The 12,246-nt window shown below is 33.9% G+C and overlaps 1 non-coding gene across 1 annotated transcript; it reads right to left on the bottom strand.

The window, feature by feature from the left end:
• Positions 1-10,705: 10,705 nt before the first annotated feature.
• LOC121214266 (small nucleolar RNA R71) lies at positions 10,706-10,812 on the bottom strand. Its single transcript, XR_005909850.1, has one exon. It is a non-coding gene; the product is annotated as a small nucleolar RNA R71 (small nucleolar RNA).
• Positions 10,813-12,246: the final 1,434 nt, after the last annotated feature.

Genomic DNA, 12,246 nt, shown 5'->3' with positions numbered 1-12,246 from the left:
TAGTCCACACATCATCTAAACATGTTTATGCACTTTTAAACTAATACACCCCCTTCTTGTGCTAGCTTCTAATTTTATTTTGAAGAACCAATATTCTATTTCCACCATGTCGCTTTACAGATCCAGTAGACCAATTATACTTATCAAACCTCCACAATTCCTCCTTATTAATTCAAACATGTAAGTGTTCCCCCGCAGGGTCGAGTATTCCCAGTTACGGTTTGCATCAAAGTGCCATACCGAAGGCAAAACATATAATAACATTTCTCCTTTCTTCTTTTCACCATCATACGCATCAACACCGCGATACTTATTTTCTTCAATCTAGACACGGAGCTATGCACCAAGGAATGAGTATTCTTATCGATGCATAAGAAAGACTCATGTCTATGGTTTACTGACATCAACAATACATGAATCGTCTCATTTCCACATTCCTTTGACAGACATACCAAAAGAAAAGGTTAGTATAACTCACCTGAATAAACAGTAGGATAGTTTAAACCTCTTAACACAATTAATAAACACAAAGTACAAAGGAACTCACAAGAAACCTTCACATAAGGTTTTATCTACTTGATAGGTTCTTTTCCCTTAGCACTAGGACCTTCTCCCGTATCTTTGGCTAAAAACAATCAAACAACTCTGTAAAATACAAAAACAACCAAAATTCAACATAATAGCAAGAATTGGTAAACATGTAAATAAATTTAGAAGGAAGTTTCTTCCTGTCTAGTATTTTAGTTAAAACCCTAATGAACAATTCCTATGACTACCTCTTCCAATTTGGTAAAACCTAAAGAAGGATTTAAGAGTTTACCAGCAGACAGCTTAAAGAAGGTAGCTTCTACAAGCTTAACAATCAGTTCCTCTGTTAACAATGAAGAACACTTCTGAGTTTTCTTCGATGATAACGAAAATGAGAAGAGTAGATGAAAATAAAAGCCATCTCTCCATTACAGGGTTGTCCTATTTATAGCTAACTCTAATCCGAATTCCACACTAATTAATATTCATGCACACATGTTTTTACTAATTAATCACATCCTACGAGGTTCTCCAAGTGTCCTGGGTATTGACACGATACCCCTACTAGGATGCCACGTGATTTATATGCATCCCACTAACCATGATTTCTAACACAACTAATACATTTACATTAATACAAAACATGGGGTGGCAGATTTATTAGCAGGAGGATCTGCTAACAAGGTTCGCACCAAATAGAGAACTCGCCAATAGCGGAATGAGAGTTTGCAAACTAGGTAGAGCTCAGCGAACTACTTCACTAGGGAATTCACCAACACCAACTAGTCTAAATCTTTCGACTTAGGTTCTTTCGCCAGTACAACCTCCAAAAATACCAGTTCGCCGACGAGGGTGTGACAAGCTTCTCATGTATTGGGGACAATTATATATGCTTCGTGAAATTTTGACCTAACACTTTATAATTTAATCTAACAAAATATTTATTTTCTATTTCCAAAAATAAATATTATTTAATCAATTAATTTCATTAATTAAATTAAATAAATTAATTTCAAATTAAATAATTTTCTCAACTTAACTTTATTTCTGTTAAAGTCATAACAACTTTACCATAATAGAATCTTTGAGGAAATATATTTAATTTTTTATTTAATATATTTATAATGACTAATTAATTTACTTCTATTTTCAAAATTTAATTATTTAATTATGATTAATTAAATAAAAATTCAAAAAATATTAAATTAATTCTTAAGTCATTTCTGTACTTAGTGAGAAAATACATTTACTGTGAATGCAAACTATTTTTCTTGTTTCACATTTCCATTCATTTGATTCTACATGCAATTCATTTTTTGTTTCAATAAGCTAGCGAAAGGACCAATTGAATATATATATAATTAGAGCTGAAATAATTTATAATTAAGTTTCTTCTTTTTGTTTATTAATTATAAACTTATTTAGTCATGAAGTTATTCCATTAAAGTATTGTGACTGAGCTCTCTCTTATTATATACCATTACAAAAGTTACTTAATAAGTGCTCGTCCAATGACCTTGCCATAAGTGTGTTATCCTCATAGGACATCCTCAATCTCTTTGGGATAAATTCTTTCTCTTAATATGATTTTATTTTATCTACGGTAACCATTACATTCCTTTATGAAAAGTCAATTACTATAAACTAGAAATCAAATCATTTATGACAAAGACAAATGACCCGTAACCACGTTTACTTTTTATCTATCAAGTAATGTCTATGGGACAATATTATTTACCTTTTAGTTAGGTTATGAATTCCACTATTGTGGAATGATGCTACATGTAACAAAAATTATATACCCAATGTACCAACTTTCAATTTCTTATCTATTTGAACTCAAGCTTTCATTTACATCAAAGTATATGAGTCATGCATGCATAGCCCATCATCCACTTAGGATTAAGGTATGTCACAGTATGAATGTCACAAGTGAATAAATCTATAAACAGGTCTATGGTCTATTCTACTTAGGTCTTATCAAATGTATTGTTAGTCAAGGCAGTCACATTTATACACATCCAATAGTTAGTTAAGGGATTCACCTGATTCTCACCTACTGCAACGTAAAACATCATATCCAGACTTCCATCGCGTAAATTAGCAACAACTACTGCTACAAAACATGGAAATCCATCAATATCTATTCATATACCTTCTTTTTCTAGCATTTTTAACATTGGAAATCCCCAAGCAAGGCCTTAGATCTTCATCTTATTGATTTACCAGATCAAATAGACTTACTTTTTCACAATATAACAGACAGAGCCATAAATCTTACCTTGACACTGAGTAATCACTAGTAAAGATCCAGATCTACAACTTCGGCTTGAAGGAGAGAGAAATATTGTAGGTTCTTTGAGATTCAGGTAACAATACTTCTTAAGGAAGGAAGAAGAAAAACTCCTCCTTTTCTAACCTGAATATCTATATAAAAAACCTAAGCCCTTATTGTAACTTGACATGTGTCTTAAACTTTCAAGATTGCCTTTATAAAACAAATGGTTTACAGCTGTAATTGGAAATCCAATATTTTATATTTCTAGTCCAGCCCTTCGTTCTATCCTAACTACCATGTTATTACGTAACTAACTTGATAACCCAATAAAATGGGCGTACAATACCTTCGGTGATAACCCAAGTCACCCAAAATTCCTCATTATTCTTACCGATCTCTTCTTCTTTACAACTCAACACATTCAAAGAACAATCCTTGCAAAATACTCTAACGTCAACTATGTGCCTCGCCTATACACTGAAAGCATAAATAGGATGGATAAGACTTCGCCACTCAAACTACTTTCGGGTTACCCTCCTAACTCAAGACCCTCAAAAATTGGGTGCTACAACTCTCCTTCCCTTAACAAAAATTCATCCTCAAAATTTCTAACTTGAGAGATTACAATCGTATACCTGATAACTGTTCATCACGCCACATGCGTATCTTGGGTTGGGTACTTCCACAACTTAATAACTTTCGCGAAAATTTGAACGTGACAACTTACCCCCTTTTTACAGATTTCAAAATCACATTGGAGAATATGAACAGTTTCCTTGAAATAAACTTCTTGTTCAAGTTTGTTTCTATAAAATAGTTTCCCAATTCTTTCATCAATTACTTTTGCAAAATTGACCAAAACCATAAACTTACTCCGTTGAAACTTTTCCATTCTCCATCTTTTGTTTTCGATTTTTCTCAAAGGTAACTCTTTTCTTCTTTCTCCTTTCAACTTTTTAGCTTTTTGTTCTTATAATGAGGAAAAGTACCATTAGTGGGAGAGGTCCTGACCAAACCATTCAATTCTTCACTCGTGAAACTTCACCATGTATTGAAATTGAGATTTGCCACAGCAGCACTACCGAGAAGAAATGAATCAGTATTTGGGAGTCCGTGGTTTTCGAAAACCAAATTTTTCTTATGAATTTCAGCTTCCCAAACGATGTCATCCCAGTGACAGTTCTATGGGTTTCATCTTACCACTCATATTGTTGGAGGCTGGATTCCATCTACCTTTCAACCCTTTCTTCTGTGTCGTACTTAATAGTTATGACAATTCATTGGGACAGTTATCAGCCCTATCTTGGTGGACATTAGTGGCGTTTTACATCAAATTTTATATTCGTCGTGAGCATCGACTGTTAGGTGTTTCTTAAAAATTTTATCAACTTAAGATACATGGATCTGGAACTTCTGTTGGTAGTGCTCATTTTAGTGTACGACTAGATTATGAACCCGTCATTAAAAACAAGATCTCAAATCTTCATCTAAGAAAGGATAAGTATATGAGGGTTGTAAGTAAACTCAATTCTGGTTTCGATTTCCCAACTAAATGGTCCTTTCCTTTAGAAAGTGTCTACACCAAACGCCAATTAGAGGATGCTCACATTGCTGAAAGACAATACCAAAGATTTGTGGCCCCATTTCGATGCAAATTGTAAGAAAATTTACCCACATCCAACAACTTTGGCAAGTCCTTCTGAGTGGCACTCACATGTGTCGAAGGTATGTCTCCAACAATACATTCACTCATTTGGCCTGCGCATCGGTTTGCGGATGCATACTAGTGGAAAAATTTAAGTTTGATTCTATTAGCTTAAACAACTCTGTAACACCCCTAACCCGTCTCCATCGCCAAATTAAGGTTAGGGAGCATTACCGTACAAACGGAAAAATTTTAACATCATAGCATTAAATGAATTAAACTTATTATAAACCAATCAATCATATGTGTTTTATCCCTAGTGGAGCCATCAAGGCCCTAAAAATAACTTAGAAAAAGTTAGAGTCACACGGCTGTGTGACATAACCCGGGCCATGTAACATTCAAACAAAGGGACACACGACTGTGTCCTCACCCGTGTAACTCACTGAGTAAGGTCAGATGGTCGTGTCGTAGGTCGTGTAACTCTCTGAGTTGCCACACACGACCGTGTGTCAGGCCATGTGCTAGGCCGTGTAACTTACTGACTTGAAACACTAAGAAATTCCAAATGACACATGGCCTTGTAGCCAGGCCGTGTGTGTCACACGACCGTGTGTCAGCTCATATCCCAAGCTGTGTGATCCCAAAAATTTACCTAAAATCAAGCCATTTCAAGTCCAATTCATACCTAAACATTCATACCATTTGGGCACACATTGAAGGGATTTAAACATCACTCAAACACATATAAAAATGCCATTTAAAACACCCTAATTCAATCTAACCAATATGCCATTCAAAGGCACCACAATTATACCAAAACATTATTTGCCAGAATAAGTCAATGTTGCCATATTCCAAGCAATAAAACCTAGCTCAATTCTCTACCACATGATGCCACAATTGACCATTTACAAGCCATCACAAACATACCAAAAAAGACTTTATATACAAGCACTTAAAAATGACCAAAATGACATAACTTGGTAAGGTGTTAAGGTTCATCAAACCAAACATAAACTTCAGAGCAAAAACATACCAAATCACCATTAATACATTCATAAGCTACCATTACAAAAGATCCTATACATGCCATTATTAACCTTGGCCAAAATACTCAAAAACAACCGAAGTGGTTGCTGGATAGTGTGATAGGTCTCTGACGGGCTTCCAACCACTTGAGCTTCTTAATATCTACAAAACAAAGGAAAGTAACTGCATAAGCAACGAGTTCTTAGTAAGCACATATAAACTTAAACATAACTTACCATTTCATTAACATAATCATAGATTAAGCATAACATCATTACCATTACCATAAGCTTAATATAAGCCTAAACAACATCATCAAACTCACAAGTTAGTACACTTGTCCATGATACAAATAAATTCAACCACAAGATAAGTAGATTTCCATGTATAATACATCATTTAACTCATCAATGTTTTCATAAGATCATGATTCATCCCATTTGCATACTTACCATTTCATTTCCTTTTCTTAGCTGTTGAACCATCTAGAATTACATCAATTGCTCAGGAATGCTCACACATAGTATGCCTTTCCATATAACCGTAACCTTTTCTTTACATAAATGCTCACATGAGCTGTGAAATGGGCTTGTTCACCCGAGTTGTGGGTCGAAATGTTAGTTACATGATGTTGCTCACATGAGCTGTGGAGATTCCACAACAAATGTAGGACCTTAGCCATCGGTAGGACATTCAAGACTAGTACCCGAAACATGAAATCTTTAATGACATGTCATTTGTATTGTAAGAATTCTTAAGGTTCAACCAATACTCGTTATCCGTCAATTCATCAGAACATAGATACAGTTATATTCAAAATCATTTATATTAAAACAACATAGCAAGTAGTCAATTTTAGCTAACATTAAAACGATTATAGTTCATACGAATTTACCTCAATAACTAAGGTAGTAGTAGTATAGTTGAACTAATTCGAAGCTTTAGCTATTCCTCAATTTAAGTTCAATTATGGTTTATCTTGATCTAAATAAATAATTTCATTCAATTAAGTACTTCTAGTATTCAATTTAATCCATAATTTATTTTTATACAAAATTATAAAATTACCCCTAACATTTTAACTTTTCACAATTTAGTCCTTAAACTAATAACTTAAATCCATATTAGCCATAACTACCAAGGACCTTGAAACAACCCATAATTACAACCAATTCAAAACAAAACCCATGGATTTAATCCCTAATTATAATTTCACCAAAAATCACTTAACAAAACATGTTTATTTGACAACCAAAGTTAATAATCTATCAACTAACATCAAAACACAGTTAAAAACATCCATTCAAAATCCCTCAACCTTTAACATTTTTACAAATTAATCCTCGGGCTAGCTAGATTAAGCTAAAACGGACTCAAAAGCATAAAAATCATTAAAAACGGGGCTTGAATTCACTTATATGCATAAAAAAAAGCTTAGTCGAACCTAGCTTTCTTCTCTAATGGTAGAAATGGTTATGGGAAGAAAAAGAACAAGAAGATGATATCTTTTCATCTTTTAATTACTTAACATTTTAACTTAATTACCAAATTACCAAATTAACCTTTTAAAATGATTAAAATTTCATGAAAACCTATCCATAAACATCCAAGAACTCTTTAATTGGTATATTTACCATTCAAGTACATAAAATTTCATTTTCATAGCCATTTGAGTCCTTTTAACCTAATTAACCATTTAAACATCAAAATTTCTTAGCGAAATTTTAATACGGCCTTAATATAATGTTGTAGATATTAAATAAATATTAAAATCATCATTCATTTGTTGGAATTGTGGTCTTGAAATCACTATTTTCGACACCACTGAAAACGGGTTGTTACAAACTCCATCCAAAAACGACCCGTAAATCACCCGTATCAATCACTAATGATAGATTGTGGCACTCCCCATTATTTCAACACATGTCTAAGGAACAAACGAGCTACCTCTTTACTAGAGAACTTCTTGGTTGCTTGAATAAAAGTTCCACACTTTGAAAACCTATCCATCACAATAAAATACTTGAAAACCCACCAGTTTTAGGAAAATACACAATAAAGTCCATAGATACACTCTCCCATGGGCGTTCTAGAATGGGCAATGGTTGTAGCAATCCAGCCGAAGTCTTTAACTCTACCTTATCTTGTTGGCATACTAGACAAGTCCTCACATAGGTCTCCACACGATCACCCATGTGAGACTAATAGTAACAATATTCCAAAAGGGCCAAAGTGCGGTGCATACCTCGATGGCCAGCTCATCTCGAGTCATGACACTCTTTAATGATTTTTTTTGTGAAATTTCCCATATTGAGGCACATAAATGTGATTCCCTTGAGTGTATAGCAAATCTCCCTCAAGCCAAAATATGTTTTCCCATAATTGACAAGTTAGATCAAATTTTTAGTTGTGGGATTATGAGACAATCCCTCTTGAATGTGCTCCAATAGAGAGCTATCAAGCTATCTGATTATCAAAAACTCCATCTTTTGGCTAAGTGTATCAGCCACAATGTTGGCACTCCCCAACTTATATTCCATGCTAAAATCAAACTCTGCTAGGAAAACTTGCCAACGAACCTGTTTAGGAGACAACTTTTTCTGGGTTAGAAAATAATTGTTTGTAACATTATTGGTAAAGACCACGAACCTAGACCCTAGCAAACCATGTCTCTATGTGTGCAAGTAATGCACCACAACAACCATTTATTCCTCTTAGATCATATATTGTTACTTTGTCTCATTAAGTTTTTGACTCTCGAAAGCAACTGGATGACCATCTTGCATTAGTACTCCACCAATTGCATAATCTGATGCTTCTTTGTGTACCTATAAACTTTAAATTATATAGATATTTTATAGTTTTTTATATCACTTTTTTCTTAGAATTTATATTAATTCCGAGTATTTGGATATTTAATTGGGTGGTTTTTGTCATATTGAGACAATGGGCATTATTTTAGTAAAGTATGCAATTTTATAAATTTATATATTAATTTTGTATAATTTAACTATCTTATGCTCCATGTTAATATCTGTGCTCGAATTATCGCAGTTGAACCATTGAATTAATGAGTATGGGAGCTATTTAATATTACACACAAGTTAATTTTTACTCTATGTAGACGACAAGCCCATTAAGTTGGATTCGCAAATTTAATGCAACCCAATTTGAAAGATAGTTGTTGAAAATACTGAAGTCTGCTCTGAATTGGGTTGTCAAAACAGTCCAATAAGGGGGAGAATGACCCAAATTTTGCAAAGCTATCAAGAAAAGCCCAAATTAGCTTTGGGACAATTAATTTGGAGGTCCTTAATCTTATGAAAGAATCATAAATTAGCTGCCAATTAATATTCAAGAAACCGTCCAACCCCTTGCATGATTCATGCTTGAAATCGTGCATGAATCAAGCAACCGTCAACCTCCCTTTCCACACTTCAAGGCCGACCAAGCAAAGTAGAGAACCAAGGGATCTTCAAGCTAGTTTTAGCAAACTCTTAGGCCATCCCACTACTATAAATACCAACCCTCACTTCTCATTCCATCATCCCTTATCACTCATTCATCTATCAATTCATATTCCTCTCACCTTTTTTTCCCTTTCTTCCACTCATAAGGCTTCCCATTTCCCCGTCTCCTTTAGCTAGCATTTTCCCTTGAGGAAAACCACCTTGGCCGACCACATTGAGGAGCATTTTACAATCACAATAAATGGAGGAAACCACCATGATCGATTTTCAAAGAACTGCCAAAATCATCAAGAGTTTCTTCTTCCTTAATCTTATTTATATTCCAAATGTTTGCATATTGTTTAGATGTTTTTCCGTTAATAATGATGACTTAATTTTATTTTAGCTAGAATAATTACATTAATTCAATAAAGTTCATTTGATTCATGCTTATGATGTTTTGTGCATCAATCGTTCATGCCTTAAATTAAAATTATTATGTATTTCATCCATTAAAATATGTTTGAATGCATTAGAATAAATTAGAGGTCTGTAATAGAATAAGAGAACTTATTACCTTGCATAACTTTAGATTTATGTGATTAAATTGTTTCAAACCTAATTCGTCCCTATTTCTTCACATAAATTCTAAGGAATCTTGAGTTAAATTATGACATTGGTTTCTGCGTATTTTTTTAAGTGTAAGATTTGGTTGAACTTATATGAGATTCCCAGTTAATGAACGATCGAGTTGCCATAGAATATGTTCTGAACATTGTAAAGTATGATGAAAAATGAATTGAGTCAAATGTTGTAGTTACTCTAGCTTATTTATGTTATTGTTGTTAATTCAAGAAAATTGCTGCTAAACCATCACCTTGCATTGCATTTCAGTTGCATCTAGGTTAACTTGCATTTAATTAATTTAATTTAACACCTATCACTCAAAATTATAGTGTTTTTCTTAACCAATTTGTAAGTAGTAATTTTTACAAGTATCGATTTAAATATAGTCCCTACGGAGACGATAACTCTTATACTTATTACTTGATAACAATTGTATATACTTACATAAACCTACGAGTTACAAGTTTTTGGCACTATTGCCGGAGACTGTTAATTTAGTCATTATTTGTGAAATTATTCCTCGCAATTTGGTTTATTTATTTTTATTCTTTATTTAATTAATTTTTTATGTTTTATGATTTTTTAGGTGTTTATAAGCATAGATCGAATCATCGATCTACTTCCTGTAGACCCTGAAATTGAGTGGACATTTCGACAAAGAAGATGAGAAAGATTAGCCAGAAGACAAGCTACAGAGATGCACCTTGAAAATCAAAACGATGTTAAGGGAATGGAGCTGCTAACGTTCATAATTTAATCCTTATTGCTGATGATAGGGATCAAGATCCAAGGCAATATGTTGTGCCACTTTTTAATGAGTTAAATCCAGGAATTAGGAGACCAGAGATCAAGTCACAGCAGTTTGAATTAAAGCCTGTAATGTTTCAGATGCTTCAGACAATTGACCAATTTAATGGAATGCCTACAAAAGATCCACATATTCAACTTCCACTATTCATAGAGGTGAGCAATTCCTTTAAGATAGCCGATGTAACTAAAGACACATTGAGATTGAAGTTGTTTCTATACTCGTTACGAGATCGAGCACGAGCATGGCTTAATTTGTTGCCACCTAATTCAATATCTACTTGGCAAGAATTAGCTGAACGTTTTCTCGTAAAGTATTTCCCACCTAGCAAAAATGCTAAGTTGCAGAATGAGATCACCACTTTTCAGCAGATGGATAATGAGCCCCTATAGGAGGCATGGGAAAGATTCAAAGAGTTACTTCGTTGATGCCCTCACCGCAGTATCCCACATTGCATCCAATTGGAGACACTTTATAATGGTCTCAACATACACAAGGTTGGTGGTAGATACTTTTGTGAATGGTGCTCTCTTGTCGAAGTCTTATAATGAGGCTTACGAGATCAGTGAGGAATAGCCAATAAGAATTACCATTGGCCGACTAATCAAGCAACTTTAGGAAGACGAGTAGCCAGAGTTCATGAAGTAGATGCCCTCACTTCACTCTCAGCTCAAGTATATTCTATCTCTTCAATGTTGAAACAATTTAATATTAACGATTTTAATCATGTTGCAGCTCAACCACCGAGTCAATTTGATGTTGTTTCCTGTGTATATTGTGGGGATGATCATTCTTTCAAGAATTTTCCATCAAATCCTAAGTCTATTTATTACATAGGAAATCAAAACTAAAATAGGAGTAGACAAGGACCACAATCCAACTTTTATAATCCTTCATGGCATAACCATCCAAACTTTTCTTAGAGCAACCAAAGAGATAGACCGAACAATAGCTATGTATAGCATAGAGAAAATCAACCTCAAGGGGTCAGTTAACAAATTCAAAAGCCATTGTAAGCTGAACCATCTAATAGTTTAGAGAATTTGTTGAAGGCGTACATGGCGAAGAATGACGCCTTAATCCAAATCTAAGTAGTAACACTAAAAAATTTGGAGAACCAAATAGGTCTGTTAGCTATGGAGCTTCGTAACAAACCGTAAGGAGCCTTGTCGTGTGTCATAAAAAATCAAAAGAATTTGGGTAAGGAACAATACAAAGTAGTTGCTTTACGAAGCGGTAAGACTTTGGAACCCAAGGTAGTTGAGGTTGAAGATGAACATGCTAAGGAAAAGGAAGATCAACCAACAGTTGAAACTCCTACACCAGAAGAGCAAGATTCTACAAAGTCTGAAAAGGTAAAATCTAACCTTTTAACCTCCCAAACTTGGCTAGAAGTTACGACCGAATCGTGAAGGCCACATTGGACACATTAGTGTTGAACATACTCTCACGACAGTTTAAAACCTTCAAGAACTGTCTTTTATAAAATTATGGTTTATATTGTTAACTTTGGAAAATGTTCCTTTACTTGGTCAAACTATGCTTTAGTCAAATTAGCGAATTAAGTGAATTTTTATAAAACCAAATTGTCGGCATTGGTTTAGAAAAATAATTTTGAATACCTTGTTAGCAGTAGGAAATATCATTACTTGTCAAATTATTAACTTAGTCGTGTATCATGCATAGTCCAATTTCAATATGTAATATTTGTAAAACTAATCCAAGTATAAGTGTCATGCATGCATGGTAATCCCCAAAACACAAGCAGTCCCAAACCATAGTTTTAAATAACTTATAATCCAAAATCTAAATAATAAAAATAATGAGAAAGTAAACCAAAAATAAAATTAAAGTAAAATAATATAACGAAATTGCGTCC

This window comes from Gossypium hirsutum, chromosome D01 (genome assembly GCF_007990345.1).
Source record: "Gossypium hirsutum isolate 1008001.06 chromosome D01, Gossypium_hirsutum_v2.1, whole genome shotgun sequence".
Classification (NCBI taxonomy): Eukaryota; Viridiplantae; Streptophyta; class Magnoliopsida; order Malvales; family Malvaceae; genus Gossypium; species Gossypium hirsutum.
Note: the sequence above shows the minus strand (reverse complement) of the source record. Positions and strands in the feature narration are given on the sequence as shown.